Source organism: Serinus canaria, chromosome 15, assembly GCF_022539315.1.
Source record: "Serinus canaria isolate serCan28SL12 chromosome 15, serCan2020, whole genome shotgun sequence".
In the NCBI taxonomy this organism is placed as follows: Eukaryota; Metazoa; Chordata; class Aves; order Passeriformes; family Fringillidae; genus Serinus; species Serinus canaria.
The window spans coordinates 2,605,296-2,620,940 of NC_066329.1; the positions used below are offsets into that span (position 1 = coordinate 2,605,296).

At 43.3% G+C, this 15,645-nt stretch overlaps 1 protein-coding gene across 1 annotated transcript in view; it reads left to right on the top strand.

Moving 5' to 3' along the window:
• The first annotated feature begins 3,646 nt into the window (after positions 1 to 3,646).
• Positions 3,647 to 15,645, top strand: part of GGT5 (gamma-glutamyltransferase 5) — a 33,918-nt gene continuing 21,919 nt past the window's right edge. The window contains exon 1 of the mRNA XM_050980543.1: positions 3,647 to 3,745. The gene's annotated coding sequence lies outside the window, so the exon portion shown is untranslated. The remainder of the gene's footprint in view (positions 3,746 to 15,645) is intronic.

The following is a 15,645-nucleotide window of genomic DNA, read 5'->3' on the forward strand; positions in this document are numbered from 1 at the left end:
GGCTCTCAGGCAAAAAATATGGGAGCAGGAAATAATAGTTCTTTAATAGGGAAGAAAATAAAAGGATAAAATAAACAATGCAGTATACTAGAACAACACTGACAGAGTCAGAGTAGAATCTGGCACCCTGTGGGTCAGGGTGCTGGCAGCAGTCCCATTGGAATTGTGGCTCAGCCCTCCTGCAGTGCCAGGGGTGGTTCTGTTAGAGCAGGGATCCTATAGAAAAGGGTGAAGTCTTCCTCTGAAGATCCAGTGGAAGAAGAGGCAGCTGCTGTTCCTCTGGGAAATCCAGTGGGAAGCCGTGCTGGTGTTCCAGAATCTCCAGATTCTATCCAGGTAGGAATGCTTGGCTCCTCCCCCTGGGCTCACATCTCCCAGTGGGATGCTGTAGTTCTTATCAGCCCTGCAGGGACATTCCATAGCCTGTTATCAGCAGGTGTCTCCTTCCAGAGGGAGGAGTGATTGTGGAAGTGATAAGGAAAACTGCCCACTTGAGGAAGATAACTGCCATGCAGACAGTAACAAGTACATCTTGCCTTGCCATCTGGAACATTTAGTTAGCACAAATCTCATCCATTTATCATTCCCCAGTCCATACACACAGCCAGGACTGCCCTGTCCTAGGTGCAGAATCCATCCCTCTTGTTAAATTCCATAGGGTGGGTGATTGCCCAGCCCTTTGCTTTACTGAGGTCCCTCTGCAGGGCTCTCTGCCCTCGGGGAGTGTTTGGGGCTTTCTTTCACAGCCATCCCCAGAGATCTGTGAAACACTCCCGGTGTCCTGAGCAGCCTCTCCCGGCTCAGTGGGGCAGGCAAGGCCCCCGAGTGCTGATCCTGCCATGGAATCAGCACCGTGTGAGAAAATTAACAGCCACGAGGGCTGTGGTGGTTTTGAAACTGGGTAGCAACACTAATTTTGTGTAGCAGTTTTGGTTCACTAACTTGAGATTTTATTAATGTTGAGATTTCTTGGTTAATGTAATAACGAATGTGGTGGGTTTGGTGTTGGTTAGTTACTAGTGTGCTTACTTTTTGCTGTGAGACAGGATTAGGAGAAAGGTAAAGTAGGTTTAAAAGCTGTGTGTCAAACTTTCTAGGAGTTAGAAACTTTCTGTCACCTCCCTAAATGTTAAACCATAACAAGGGCAAAGGCACACCTCACTGACAGCAGCACTCACTGCTCAAAAGGACAGCTCTGTCCAAACTATAGTGCTCATGTGTGTGTGTGTGTGTGTGTGTGTGTGTGTGTGTGTGTGTGTGTGTGTGTGCGTGTGTGTTGTGAAAAATGCCAGTCACTTGTTTTTAAAAATTTAAAAGTTTAATAGTAATAAAATGGTTAGAAAAATAGTAATATAATTAGAGTAATAAAAATTTGGACAATTAGGATTTAGGACAATATGAGACAATAGAAGCAAAGAGTTACAGACAGTCCGGGTACCTCTTTCTGGGTAAAATAAGCCCAAAAAAGGACCCACATTAACAGAGGATTAACCCTTACAAGCAACAGCCTGTTGCATATTCACACACCTCATCCATGATGCAGAAATTCCATTCAAACCCAGGATTCTGTCTGGGCAGTGTCAGCTTCTTCCTCTGAATCCTGACGGCTCCTCAGGGCTGAGTGAGGTGGGAAGAACTCGATAAGAGAGCAATAAATTCTCTTTCTCTGAAAGATTCAGGTGTCCTGTGGCTGCTGCCTTAGTGTGAGTCCTCTCTTTAAAAAAGCATCTTACATAGCATACTTTCTATTTTAACATTTTGTTAAAATAAAACTATATTTAACACACTACTTAAGAAAATTAATACAGCATAACTTTCTAACATAGCACATATAATATTCATTTTAATATTTGCAAAAAGCCAGTCATTAAATACGCATTTTTGACGTGTCCTGTGCTGGGTGTGATGTGTCCTCTTGGGATTCCTGCCGTGTCCTACATGTCCCTTTGTAGACACAGACTGGCTGTGAGTGAAAGCTCGCCACTCCTCCAGGGGTGTGTCCATCCTCCAGGTGGGGATAACGAGCTGTTTTAGCTCCAGAAAAACTGCTGGGACTTGATGGCAAGGATTCTACGGTGTGTTTACTTGGCTGTGAAAGTTCTACGTGTGAGTGTTAGGAATTAAGGAAACATAGAGCTGGAGTGTTTTCAGTGGGTGATTATAGTGGAACAGGGAATCTCTGACGTGAGGAATGATTGGTATCTGACTCCATTGATTCAGAAGGCTGAACAATTGCTTTATTAATCTATACTATATTACATTATACTGTACTATATTAAAGAGATACTACACTACAAAGAATACTAAAGAATACTAAAATATATTAGAGAAAACTCGTGACTGTCTCTAGCCAGGACACAGCTTTCAGTAATTGCCAAGGAAACAAAACAATCTTCAGCAGAATCCAATTGACAAATTCCTTCAGGTAAACAATCTTCCTTACACATTCTACATGTGCAAAACAACAGGAGCAGCGGGTAGAGATAAGAATTGTTTTTCTCTTCTTCTCTCTGTGCTTCTCCAGGAAAAAAACCCTGAGAGAGAGAATTATGTCTCTCTCATTTCAGAGAATGTGAATGCCACAGGTGATAGGACTGGAGAAAGAATGCAAGAGGAAATAAAGAATTGGGTGAAAATGTGGAAGCACAACACTGGATGTGCTCTGTGGGGAAGGGTGAGTGATGCCTGCTCAAACAGAGCTTCATGGGAGAACTGTAATGGGGCTGCTGAGGAGAACTGTGGAAGGACAGTTTGGTGTGCTCTGGAGCCTGCTGAAATCGATGCTCTAGGTTCATTATCCCCCTTACACAGAGCATTTTCACATGTCTATATCAAGATTGTAGATGTATTTTTTTTCCCATTTTGCAGATGTGAAGACCAAAGTCCAGAAAAGTCACTTTACCCAAGTTTCCTCTGATATGCCACTTATCTAGGTTCCCTTTTTCCCTTCCTCCCAAATTTTAGCTACCTTGAAGCCACAGCAACAAGAAAGGCTTCTTTCTGTTGTTGGTATGTTTTTCCTGAGAGAATAATTCCTGAGGGAGTTGGAGGGTGAGCTGTTTTCTGCAAGTATGGATTCTGTGGTTTTGGGCTTTTGGGTTTTATGTTTTTATCATTCAGTGTTAGAGGTTTCTGACAGCCAAAGAAGTGACTAACCAGCCATACCAAGAGCTCTCCTGGGTAGCCTCACATTTTGTCACCTTGGTGTAATCACTAGAGCATCAATCAAACTGCACAGAGGTAATTAGGTTAATGCAATTGTCATAAAGATGAATAACTAAATTTGTGCATAGAATATTGAGTTAATGCAACACTCAGTTACCAGAAAAATCCATGAAGAAAAGAGTCTCTAAATCCTGCAATGCCAGTTTGCACTGTTGCTGATGCTCAGGTTAAACATTTGGGACAAGTAAAGAACCAGACTGTGTGGTTCTGGTGCTCACAGTGCTGGCTCTGGAGCTCACACAGCCTTTTTTTCTGAAAGCAATACTAAAAACCTTTGAATTAACCCATATGGGGCATCCAGTGCACCATCCACAGACATTGATGAGAAGTTTGGGTTCAGGAGTGTTATATCAAGGCTTTAGGAAGTGACTTTTCCCCTTCAAAATGAAGTGTTTGTAGTGAGAGATGCCATCTTTTCTAGAGCTGGTGAACATCAGAGGGAGAAACAGGAGCTTTGGGGCTCTCCAGCTTCTCTTCAAGTCTGACTCAGATGCAGCAAACAAGTCCAAGCTGGGAACACGTGAGTGTAACTGTAACCTGGTTTTGCTCATTAATGAAAGGAAAAGGCAAATTAGAAATAATCTAATTTAGAGAAATAGCATAGACATCTGATAATATAGTCAGACCTTGTTGCTTTTGCTGGAATAATTTAGTCTCTTCCTGTAAGTACAGGTTAGAGTGTTCTAACAGGGGAGATCTGTCAAATGTGGTTTTTCGGCTGGAGAATTGTTTGGGTGTTGATATGTCAGGGATGGGTAAAATGATTAGAAAACATCCAGGGTGTTCAGCTGTGATGGGAACAAAACCAGACTACCAGTTAATGAGAAATCATCTGGAACAGGACCTGGATTCATATAGGTGGGGAGAAAAGGGGAATTTTCAGAACTGTCATTATGTCTAGCCCAACTAAAGTAACTTCTGCCTCCAAAGCTGTTCAGTTCATGCAGACACCAACTTTATACTGTTCCTGACATGCACAGGCCTGCTAAGACTGTCAGTCAGAGTTCCACATGGCTGGAGATGAGATTCATGTGTAGTCTGAGAAAACATTAACTCACCCTGTGCCTGTGATGGCTTCTCCTCTGAAGGAAATGTTAGCAGCATTGAAACATTGCAGGATGAGGCATCCCCATCTCCCCCAGTTTGAGGGTGTGCAGCTCCTTGGACATCCATTGTCATTTTTCCTAATGATTTCTACAAATTTGTTATATTTTTGCCTGGTTTCTGCAGGCAGAAATTGCTTAAGATATTGCATGGCAGCCTGGTATCAGGAGTTCCAGCTCCTGCTTGCCTCCCACAGTCTAGTGAGTGAGTACCTTAAGAATAGTCTGATTTAATAAGTAGTGTCTTTTGTGCCTGTTTATGGGTACGTGGAGTTTTGAAACTTTTGCAGTCCCATTTGGAAGATTTTCTTCTCCATGTGAAGCACTAGAAATTTGGTTTTAATTAAAATTGGATTTCTTGCATAATCACATGAATCCAGGAGCTTGAGGCATAAGTAATCTCAGTATTTCAACACTTGGGATAACATATGAGTACTGGTGGCAGAGTGTGTGAACATAATGCATTATGCAGGGGGATAAAGCAACTCTTGGATCGAGAGCCTGAGGAAGCTGCATATGGTGACCATCACTGAGTTTTGCTTTTTTATTATTGAGGTTGAGGTCTGGGATTGAGCTTTGAAAAGTAAAACCACTCTTAAGGTTCCATTTTCCATTCTAGTTACTGGTGGTCCATAATCTATTTTTAAGTAAGATTAGCCTGGGCAAGAAAATGCTTTGTGCCATTTCTGAGAAGCTTTTCCTGTTGATTTTGAAGGAAATAGTGCTTCAAGCTGATAACTGCTTTCATTTCCAGAAATTTGCCTGTTTCTTAAACAAGATCTTGTTGCAGCAAGATAAGGATGAATTGCTCAGCTTTAACTAATACTTGAAGCATGCAGTAGGAGCTCTGCTTGCTATTTATACTTTGCCAAATTGATGTTCCTGTTTCTCAGCTCACCAGATTTCTGCAAAGTGCCACTGACAGCAAAGTCACCTTCTCCTGATGAGCTGCAGTTCAGCTCCTGGGGCTGTAGAAAAGGGCACTGTGCAGGAGGGGGCTGCATTGGCTGCACCTGCATCCTACCCTGGGTGTGCACAGTGCTCCACACAGCCTGAGGGGAGGAGTGGGCTCTGATTAAATGTTCCTCTGTCTCTGGAATTTGCTGCAGAGCCCTGAATCAGCCTCTAAATCCTATGCATTTCCAGCTGTGCAATCTGGGCCTTCCAGAGAGAATCTTTATTCGGCAGGTAATTCCTGTTCTCACTTAGAGCACAGACCTCTTTGTGTTCCTACACATTTCCATTGTTTTCCCAGCTGCAGGATATCCACCAGTGTGGTGGAAAAGCATCTGTCCTGCTGCAGAGGGACAGTGATAGTCCTTGCTCCACAGTGCTGGGTACCTGTGAGTGTGTCACCCTTTCTGAGTCCCTGAAAGGCAGCTTCTCTAGCTACAAGATTTGTGGTAGGTGACTATTCCCAAGGAACCTGCTGAGCTGTCACCATGGCAAGAGGTCCTTGGTTTGTCCAGGCATCCAGGTCCTTTTACAACCTCAGTACTCAAAAAACCCAAGTAAATACAGCTCTAAGGTGCTTAATAAAATGAAATATAATAAAGAAGAAATAATAGCCTTAGGAAGGGAGGCAGTTCAGAGCTATAATATGAATGGAATAAGCTGTAGCTGGTTGGTTTTGTAACTGATACAGTATTTCATGTTATTTTTATCCTTCCAGTTAAAACCAGATACTGCCACCCTTAAAGAGCACGGAATCAGTTTAATGATACCTTTAATAATCTTTGCTTTCCTTTTGAATGCCATATTTTGGAAGCAGAATGTCTCTCCCACTAATGGCTGTCTGCCAACTGGCTTTCATCTTTATCCTTTCTGATTCTGTAGCCTTCTACCCATGTGAATAATTTGCTCTCAGAGCTTGTTGTTTTTAGTTCCTGGCAGTCAAGAAATCAATGTAGATTGCTGGGGTGAGTGACCAGGAGGTGAAACTTGAAAGCCTTGAATATTGGCTGCTTCAGCCTGACAAGCATAATGAAGTGTGCATGAATAGGGAACTGCATGGAGCCATGAAGGAGGATCAGTCACAGGACCTCAGAAAAGACTATAAAAAAGAACAAATACATAAGATCTCCTGAGGCAGAAAGTAGGGGCTCATGTAAGATACTTCTGTGAATACTGAACAACTTCTGGTGTAGATTCACCTTTCAAATCTTTTACTCGCATTTATTGTCTACCTTCTTTTTTTAATTTGGCTTAACAATGTGGGAAGCCACAGGTATTCATGAAGATGCTTACAGACATGGTATTGACATTTGTATTTAGTCAAACACACTTTTTAATATAGTTTGGATTGATATGATTTTTAACTTCTCAGAAGCTGGCACTTTCTTGTTCCTTGAAGATGGAAAATGAATTTGTTTCCTTGCAGTACAAGAGCTGAAATTGCTTTTCTAATGTAACACCATTTTGAATGCAACAGATTTACCACAAACCAATATTTGCTTCTTTAATTTTATTTCTCATTCCAAGTGCCTAATTCTGTAACCAAATTTGTCATGATAAAATCTCCCAGTGATACAGGGGATGGAATTAGGGGTGGAATTAAGAGTTTCTGCTTTGGATGCCAAGCCAAGTGTTCAAAAGCATTTGAAATGTTGAAATGAGAGAAACTGTCTTGAACAGCCTGTTCTCATCCTGAAGCAGATTTCTTGGTGTATTTCCAGCAGTACTGAACAGAACTGAGAATGGGCCCAGAATTAAAATTTGGGACCCAGTAGGACAGGCCCTATTGCTCTTCTCCCTGGGATGTTAGAGCCAACCTAAAGCAAACTGTGTGCAGGGGCTCCAGGCTCATGCCAGCTGTGTGTGACAGCAGGACACACAGCAGATAGATTACCAACCTACAATTCATCCTATGCATGTGAAATTCTCAGTTGCCAGATTTCCTGGGTTGAAGTTTATTTTGTATCATGAGATTGGGTTTAAAATCAACCCTACAGTCCTTCATTGTGTGTCAGCCTGTAATACCTGTAGGGAGGACAGTGGGATCTTATCTAGTGCTGGATAGTACATAAGGGTTTACAGGAATACCATAAAAAACAGAACACCACATTGTTGTGTTCTCCAAAATAATAAAACTTTATAATCTTGCTTCTAAATATGAAATATTGAATAGCAAATTTCACAATAGGTGCCCGTAAATCATGCAAGTTTGGAGAGTAAGTAAAATATTTGCCTTAGGGGAAATATAAATTTTTATTGCTGCCATGGTGGGAAATGAATGTGATTTGTAGGATTGCTGTTGGGTAAAATGAAATACAGTTTATTGCACAAAGAGGAAGGGATTCAGACAAGTGCCATGTGTGGGGTTATTTCTGTTGTGCTATATAAGTATGTGGCTTAACTATCAACAGTTCCTGTTCTAGAGAGCTCAGAGACTGACTGAGAGTAGGAATTGTGCCTGGACTGGGCTGTCATTCAAGGATAGAGTTCAGATTGTGTGGCAGGTACCTTATGCCCCCATATCCTGTTCCTATATCCTTCACGTTCAGAAGTTTAGGAGTTGCTGAACAAGCCACAACAGAGGAGAAAAAGACATTGGCAACCTTATGGTATCTAAAGTGATGTTAGCTGAAAGTCATTGAAACTCATAAGCAGAAAAACCCAGAAATTTCTGAGTGTTTGTCAGCTCCAGGGGTTTAAAAATCACCTCTATCAATGCCAGCAGAGCTATTGCTGAACCTGGAGCCCTGTCAGTCATCTCCAGATCTATCAGCTGTTTTGTGTAGCACAAAACATGATGTCATGTCAAGACTGTTTTTGAAGCAATGCTTCAGGAACAGCCTGGGGAAGATCCTTTTTCCTGTAGGTGTCCTCATCTCCCAATCTATTCACTAAATTGTGTATTAGTTTCCAAATGCCCTGAGGCACTGATGGATCCTGCACAGATGTTTCTCAAAATTCAGCCCACCTGATAGGACAGTGTGCTCATCAAAGCATCACCGGACAACAGCAGTAGCTCTGCCACTGGGCACAGTTGGGTCTATTCCCACCTAAACCTTCCCACCTTCCCAAGTTTTGCAGTGAATCCCACTGTGTAAGTCTCAGTACAGGCATGGAGTTAAGAGTTAGGAACAAAGAAAGAGAAATCTACTTGTGGAGTGAGATGGGGACACTCAAGAGGGGTTGTCAAAACAGTGGGAAGACTGTTGATAGGGTTCACCATGTGCCCTGGGAGTGTGGCTGTGGTCCTGGCTTAGAGCCCAGTCAGGGTTCAGAGTCAAGATTATGGCTGTGGCAATGAGAAATCGAGGCATATGGCAGGAGGGGAGTTCAGAGGTGATACCACAATAAAATGAGGGCTTTTACTTGGGTGATCCTTTGACTGGGGACTGGAGTGCCCCATGGATAAGGGACATCTTAGGGGTAGGTGAGGGATGGGGTCTAGTGGCTCTTAGGCAGACACATTGAGGTCACAGAGTCATGAAAATGGAAAAGGTTTTAAAATCATCAGGTCCAGCCATTAACCCAGCACTGCTTTTCAGCCTGAGCCTTGCTCCCCTCTGCCTCTGTCTGAGCTGTATTTGCTGGGCTCAGTGGGGGTGGTGCCCACACCAGCCCCATCCAGGCACTCCTTCTGTTCCACACCAGGAGGGAACAGAAGCAGAGGTTCTGCACAGCAGCCCTCAGCGGGGCATCCACTCATGCTGAAAGCACTGGGGCTGTCACTGCCAGAGAGGAAAAGAACCATGCCATGAACTTTTCCTTAGCACAGCCAGGGTTAACACAATCACCCTCAGCACACACTTATTTTTCTTGGGACAGAGCTACGCTCCTATGTAAATAGAGATTAAGTTCATTGCATCCTTCTAAAGGACCTACTATCAAATTGTGTTTAGAATTGTGCAGAGGTCCAGGGAGAGGGCAGAGTTCCTGGTTTCACTAATGAACTTTGTTTCCAAGACTGTATCTTTTTTAAAAAAACTCTTCTCTATTTCCCAGAAATGTGTTCAGTTTTTCGACCCTTAGAATTCATATCTCATATTTCTTGCATGCTGAGAGATTCCAGCTTCATACTTCCTTACTTCCTGTCCATGATAGTTTAACCTCTAGGCGTTCACGTTACTTCCCTACCATCACTGAGCTGCAGCTGTGCAATTACCTGCCTATTGCTGTCCATTTCATACTGCTCTCTTGCTGTTCTCTGAGTGTTTGGATTTGACATTTCTCTTACTTCTAGTAAAAGGAAATGGCTAAACACCAACTTTTACATCATTTTACTTTACCAACATTATATGGCTGATCAGAAATGTCAAATCACAACCTCAAGAAGAACAAAACTTTGGTTCTCTCACATGAGCTATATTTGCCGGATGAGAATTCCTGCTGTGCTGTCACAGAGGAGCAGGCATCAGCTTGGAGCAAGGAGGTGCCTGAGGGCTACTTCCAACATCCAGCCTTGTTAATGACAGTGACAGTGGGGTACTGTTAGTTTCAGAAATGTAGACACCTGTCCTCTGCAGCAAGTAGTCTCCATAAATCCTCAGCAAAGTGACTCACTTTGCTGAGTCACTGGGGAGTCTCTAATGGAACTGCTTGGACTCCAAAGCAAGTTCTATCTTTAATTTCATGTGGAAACTGGCTATTATGGAGAAGAGCTCTTAACTGTAGTCTGATGTAAGTATTACTCTGTCATGTTCTCTGTTGGAAATGATTTGAACCACATGTTCTCAGAGAGTTGTTACTGCCTGTATTGTGATTGTTGCTTTGACAGTTAAACCTTGAATCTCAGGTGACTTCATGTGTCAGCATAAATACAGCCAGGATAGGAACTTGCTTTTGGGTTTCTAGTGGGTCGTGGGAAATGAAGTTTATAATTTGTAAGCTATGATTCGAGGTGGTTTTGGGTTTATCTTGAACTCCTCTGTCACAACGTATTTGCATTTATCACGAGATCCTGTTTAACTGTCCAACACATCCATGAGGCACGAGATAAACATTGGCTGTAGGTGCAGGGTTGTGGCTAAATGGATAAAGCCTGTGGCTTTTTTAAAGAGTAAGAAGTTACTTAAATCTCCCTTTTTCTTTCTTGTTATGAATCCCTTTATAGCTCACATTCTAGGACTCCTGCTGTGCTGTGACTGCACTTCAGCCTGTTTTTTCAGAAAAGCCCTGAGAAGTTGGCTCAGTTGCCCAAAGGGTCAGAGGACAGGCAGCTCTCTCACACTCAGACTTAGTGGGTTTCTTTCCCTCTGATTGCTCATTTAGGGTAATGTTCCCAAAGCCTTTAGTCTGGCTTGTTGCATGTATTCCTGCAACTCCATGGCTCCAGGTGCTGCAGTCAGGAGGGTGGCAAAGGGGACACAATTCACAGTGGGTTGCAGAAGCTGCTGCTTTGAGAGCGGCTCTTTCCAGGTCACCTCAGTGCTCTGGGCTCACTGGAGGGGCAGCAGTAGGTGACAGGCCAGGCAGCACTGAGTCCTCTCCAGGGGTGCAGTGACAGTGTTTCCTTGGGTCAGACAGAGCTGGCAAGTCCTGTTTTTCTAAAGCAGAGACTCACCACTGTTACTGCACAGCTGGAGGAACAGCAGTCTGGGGGATCAAGAGTGATGAGCCTGAAGGGAAGCAGCACAGTGAAGATGTGTTTTCCTCTGAAAACTTCTATTATCCTGTAAATCAGAAGCTGGATGACATTGGAAAAATCCATTAAACTAAATTATCAAGGGCTACCAGATACAAAGAGGCACTTGTGTCTCAGGAAGTTTCTGAATTTCAAGTATTTGGAGGCTGAGAGATCATTTAGGGAAGAATCACTTCACATTTATAGTTGTACTCTTCCTGCTGTAATCTTCCTTGGGCATCCAGGCTGGCTGCTGTCAGAGACAGGAGCTGTGGAGCTCTCAGTTTTACCCACCTGCCTGGTTTTTTGTTCTAAAATAAATATAGTCAACATCTAAGCCTATTGTTTAGGAAGGATGAAAATGTAAGCAAATGAGACAAATTTTCTTTAGATGAAACAATATCTGTGACCCTGAAACCAGGACAGATTTGTGCTGCATAGGCATTATTACAGACATATATACAGGCATATATATGTTATATATATACAGACATTATATAGACATATATATACAGACTAATATATATATATATATAAATGTATATAAAGTCTGTATATATATATATACAGACATTATATAGACATATTAAATATATATAGTCATTATATATACACACATACACATTATACAGACATATTACATTTGAACATTGAACTGTTTCAGGGGGTTTTAGAATTTTTTTTGCTTTCTAAACAATAGATGGAGAGTAGGAACATTTTCTCAATATAAACACTTTTGTATTTATTGTGTTTATGTTTCAAAACGGCTATCTGGTTAATCTTGAATAAACAAGCCTCCAAAATATGGTGTTGGGTAATCTTGTGTGTGATGAGTGTGTTTATGTGTGTGTCCAACTCTGTTCAGACTGACTGAATTTCATGTCAGGCAAGGCAATATAAAACCTGTACAGTCTGCTAAGAGTCCAGGCTTGGCAGTTTTCTGGAAACCAGCGCAGATCTGCCCTTGATTCTGCAGCAAGTGTCAGACCTTGGGGAGGAGGGAGAAGAGGGGAAGTCCAGGTTGGCTCCAAGACTGAGATGTGGCACCATTTTGGCACTGGACATGAAACAGAGACTGACATTCAAGAGCTGGCTTTCACTTGTCCCAGGCAGTGGGAAATGGGACTAGGTAAAGGAAGGAAGAAGTGCTGGTTCCTTTTGGCAGGAGCCAAGGGCCTACTGAGGGTTGAGTCTGGAAAAATTTTTTTTTTAGGCCTTGGTGATGGCTGCTTTATTGGAAGGATGAGGTTTTCCCATTCCAGGAGGTGATAGATGCTGAGCAGAGCTGCCCAAGAAAAGAATTGTCCCTGTGGTGGAGGCATGGCCATGTCAGGAGGGAACTGTCAGGGAGAGAGCAGCCCCAGGCACCAACTGTCCCAGAAAGGACAGGGGTGAAGTTTCAGTAATAAGGCACTGTCCATGCTCTTGGGCGCCCAGAGGATTTCTGTACCTGATTATGAATTCCACGTGGCTTGGGTGTGGAATGCTTTATGGCTGTTCAGCACCCAAGAGGCTGCACCAGGAACTGCCAGCTGGGAAAGCTGTGTGGGCAGGAAGCAGATCTCAGAGAAGAAAGCAGCAGGCAGGAGGATAGATGCTGATGGGATAATGTGATGGAAATACCTGCAGTCACCTGCTAGCAGAGCTGTGGATTTCTGTAACTCATCCAGGGGCCTGAAGTGACAGAAAGTTTGGTCCCTGCTTATGAGCAGCATCCAAAAGACTCTGCCTGAACTAGCAGTGAAAGTGGAAGCACTGTGAAAATTGCTGTTGCAGACAGAAAGGAGAAGAGGGCCAGAAGGGAAGCCAAGATGCCATCAGCCTCGTGGCTGTGGCACCTGGAGCTAGGTTTTGGTTTCCTGAATTTCAGAGAAGATGGTGTGTGGCTGAAGGACCCTTTTCCATTCTCCCTGCTAGCATGGAGCTCTGGAGATGCACATTGTGATCCAGTTTCTGTGTTCCAAAAGCTTTCAAGTTAATTTAAATTTCATTAAACTAGGACACTCTGTCCAGTCACTGCTGGAAGTCCTTTAATCTGTTGCAGACAAACCCCAGATGTTTCTGTGTTCATTATTTATTTTGTCCTTTCTACATTGACCCTGGTGTACCATGTAGAAACTGTTTCTTTTGGTTAAATGCTGCTCCTTCCATCTGCCCTTTGGTATGGAGACCAGCAGCTCTGCTTTTTTTGAAAAATCACAAAACCCAAAAAAACCCCAAACCAAACCAAAACAACCCCAAATCAAAACCAGCAACCCCCAAAAATACAAACAGTAAAAAAACCAAACCAAACCCAACCCCAGACAACCCCTCACAAATCCTCAAGGTTTTCTTAAGTCAACCTTTTTCCTCATGCAACTGCCTCTCTTCTGATGGTTTCTGTGGAAATTACTGTACTGGCTTAGGGTTTGGATCCAGAGCAGGTTTGTGAGATGTACTGTGCTGGTACAGCTACTGCCACATGATCTGGAAAGGACCACGTTATGGCTGAGAACTAGAATGCATTGCTAACAATAACTTCCTTGCATTTTCCATCTGATAAGCTGAAAATGTCTTACTTCAATATGAGAAGGAACTTAACCAGCTGTTGGACAAAGAAAGGTCTTAAAATTAAATATTCAAGGTAGAAAAGAAGGGGAGGATATGCATGAAATTCTGAAAATAGCTTATTTGCTGTTGAAATAAAAATATGTACTACTCAGGCATCTCAGCTCAGGTGTTCTTACACTATATATTTAACACTGAAGAAGATGAGTATTCAAATTCTGAATGTGGGAAAGCAGGGATTTTTTTCCATTCCCATTGTTCATGCTCATGAATGATCAGAATTTGACTTCTTGCATTTTCTACCCCATGCTCCAGCTGAGTAAATTTTGGGACTATAATATCAGCGTGTCCCTAGAGGAAAGAGTGTAAAATTTTGAAGGGAGGAAGGAGACATTTACAATGATCACAGTGTGGGAAAGTGGCTAATGAGAAGTGAGACAACAGCTCCAAAGGGAATTGTGCAACAGCCTGGAAACACCATATTTGAATACCAGGGAATTTCCAAAGAAAAACAGCAGTGAAAGATAAGCAGGGGAAAAGAAAAGTACAGAAAACAAACTCTACAAGACTGATTTTCTCTTTTCCTGCATGCTGCTCTTCCACTTTCTAGGGAAGAAAGCAAACAGTTTCTTGTGCTCTTGCACAAGGAAAGGGTTACCTCCCATGAGCTCCCAGGGCCATTCAGGAGGAAAGGAAGTTATTGTGAAGCAATGCTGTTATCCCTGGAACAAAGACAGAGCTAGAGCCTACATCTGTAGTTGCACAGTACCATTGGCCTTCATTTTTTTGTACCAGGACATGGTAAGGCTGTTTATGGAGCTGGGTTTATGCTTCTGCCAGCGTCTCTGAGGCTTTGCTTGGGAAGTGCATGAGGTTGATTAGGGCAGTAAAGAACCTGCTCATCCCCCATTCCCTTGCAAAGAAGCTGAGCTTGCTCTGGTTTTCCCTGAGTGCTGGCTCCCTTCTTGACCTGCAGCACTCACACATCTGGCTTCTGTTCCCAGGAACTTATCCTTCCCAAAGAGCTGGAGGTGCAGCAGGGAGAGGGCAGCAGTGCAGAGTTCTTAGGCTGTGTTTAAGGTGGGATTCATGAGGGCAGAGCCTGAGCCAGGTGTGAGGGAATCTCTTCAGCAGCTTGTGGCTTCCCAGAGGCACATCTTGCTCCCTTCCTATCCTTCCTGCAAAAGCTGCACATGTCCTCCCTTGCTCTCCCTTTCAGCACTCTGAAGCTGATGGATGTCACTGGATTCCAGAGAAATGGTGGGAAAGTGCAGGACTCCAGTGGGGGTGCTTTGTGGATGCTTCATTTCTCAGGAAGGGCTGCAGGCTTAGGCAGAGGTGGGGCCTGTTGACTTCACAGGAAAGTACAATCTGGCTCCATTTCAGCAGTCCTGCTCATTTTGGAGAGGAGATGAAATCCAGATGCTAATTCTGGTCTTGATTCCTGACTCAGAAATTGCAGTGTGATTAAGCACTTTGGAAAGCCTCTCTCTGCACAGCAGTGCAGCTCTGTCATTTACCTGGGAATCCCACAAAAGCCTCAGTTCTCATTTAGGGGAATTTTTAGAAAATATTTCTCATCCTCGATCCTTTTTCAGGGAGGATGAAGTTGCTTTCAGATGATCTCTTAAGATAAAAGTCCCTATTGTTTTTATATACCCTTAACACCAGGAACTTAAAAACAAAAGTAAAAAGTGAAAAGAAAAATATTGTAGCAGCTGCACAGAGAGCCTAATGCAGACATCACATCCCCACTGCCTGGGGCTCAGTATGTGCAGCCCATGGAGAATTTGCCCTCATCTCCTGCATGGTGTGAGCTTGCCTTGACTGACTGTGTGGGGCCAGAACATGGACCAGGCACCCTGAGTGTGGGGATAGGAGGGGAGGGAGGAGAGGGATTGCTTGGTGGGGGATAGTCCCTGCTTTGTAGAGTTGGAAACCAGAGTGTTAGAGGCTGGAGAAGCACAGTCAAGCTTATGGATTTTGCCAGCATTTAAATAGCCATTTACCTGGATCCCTCTCCAACATGGAGAGCAGCCCATGAGAGAGCCTGTGCTGAGCACCTTACTCTGCCTGCATGCAAACCTCTGTCCTGCTCTGTACCAAACTTCATGAGGTTTCTGTTCAAGCTCAACAAGGTCCCTGTGGCTGATGCTCTGCTCCCTTTCAGCCATTCCCCTTAATTTAGTCCAAGCCAGA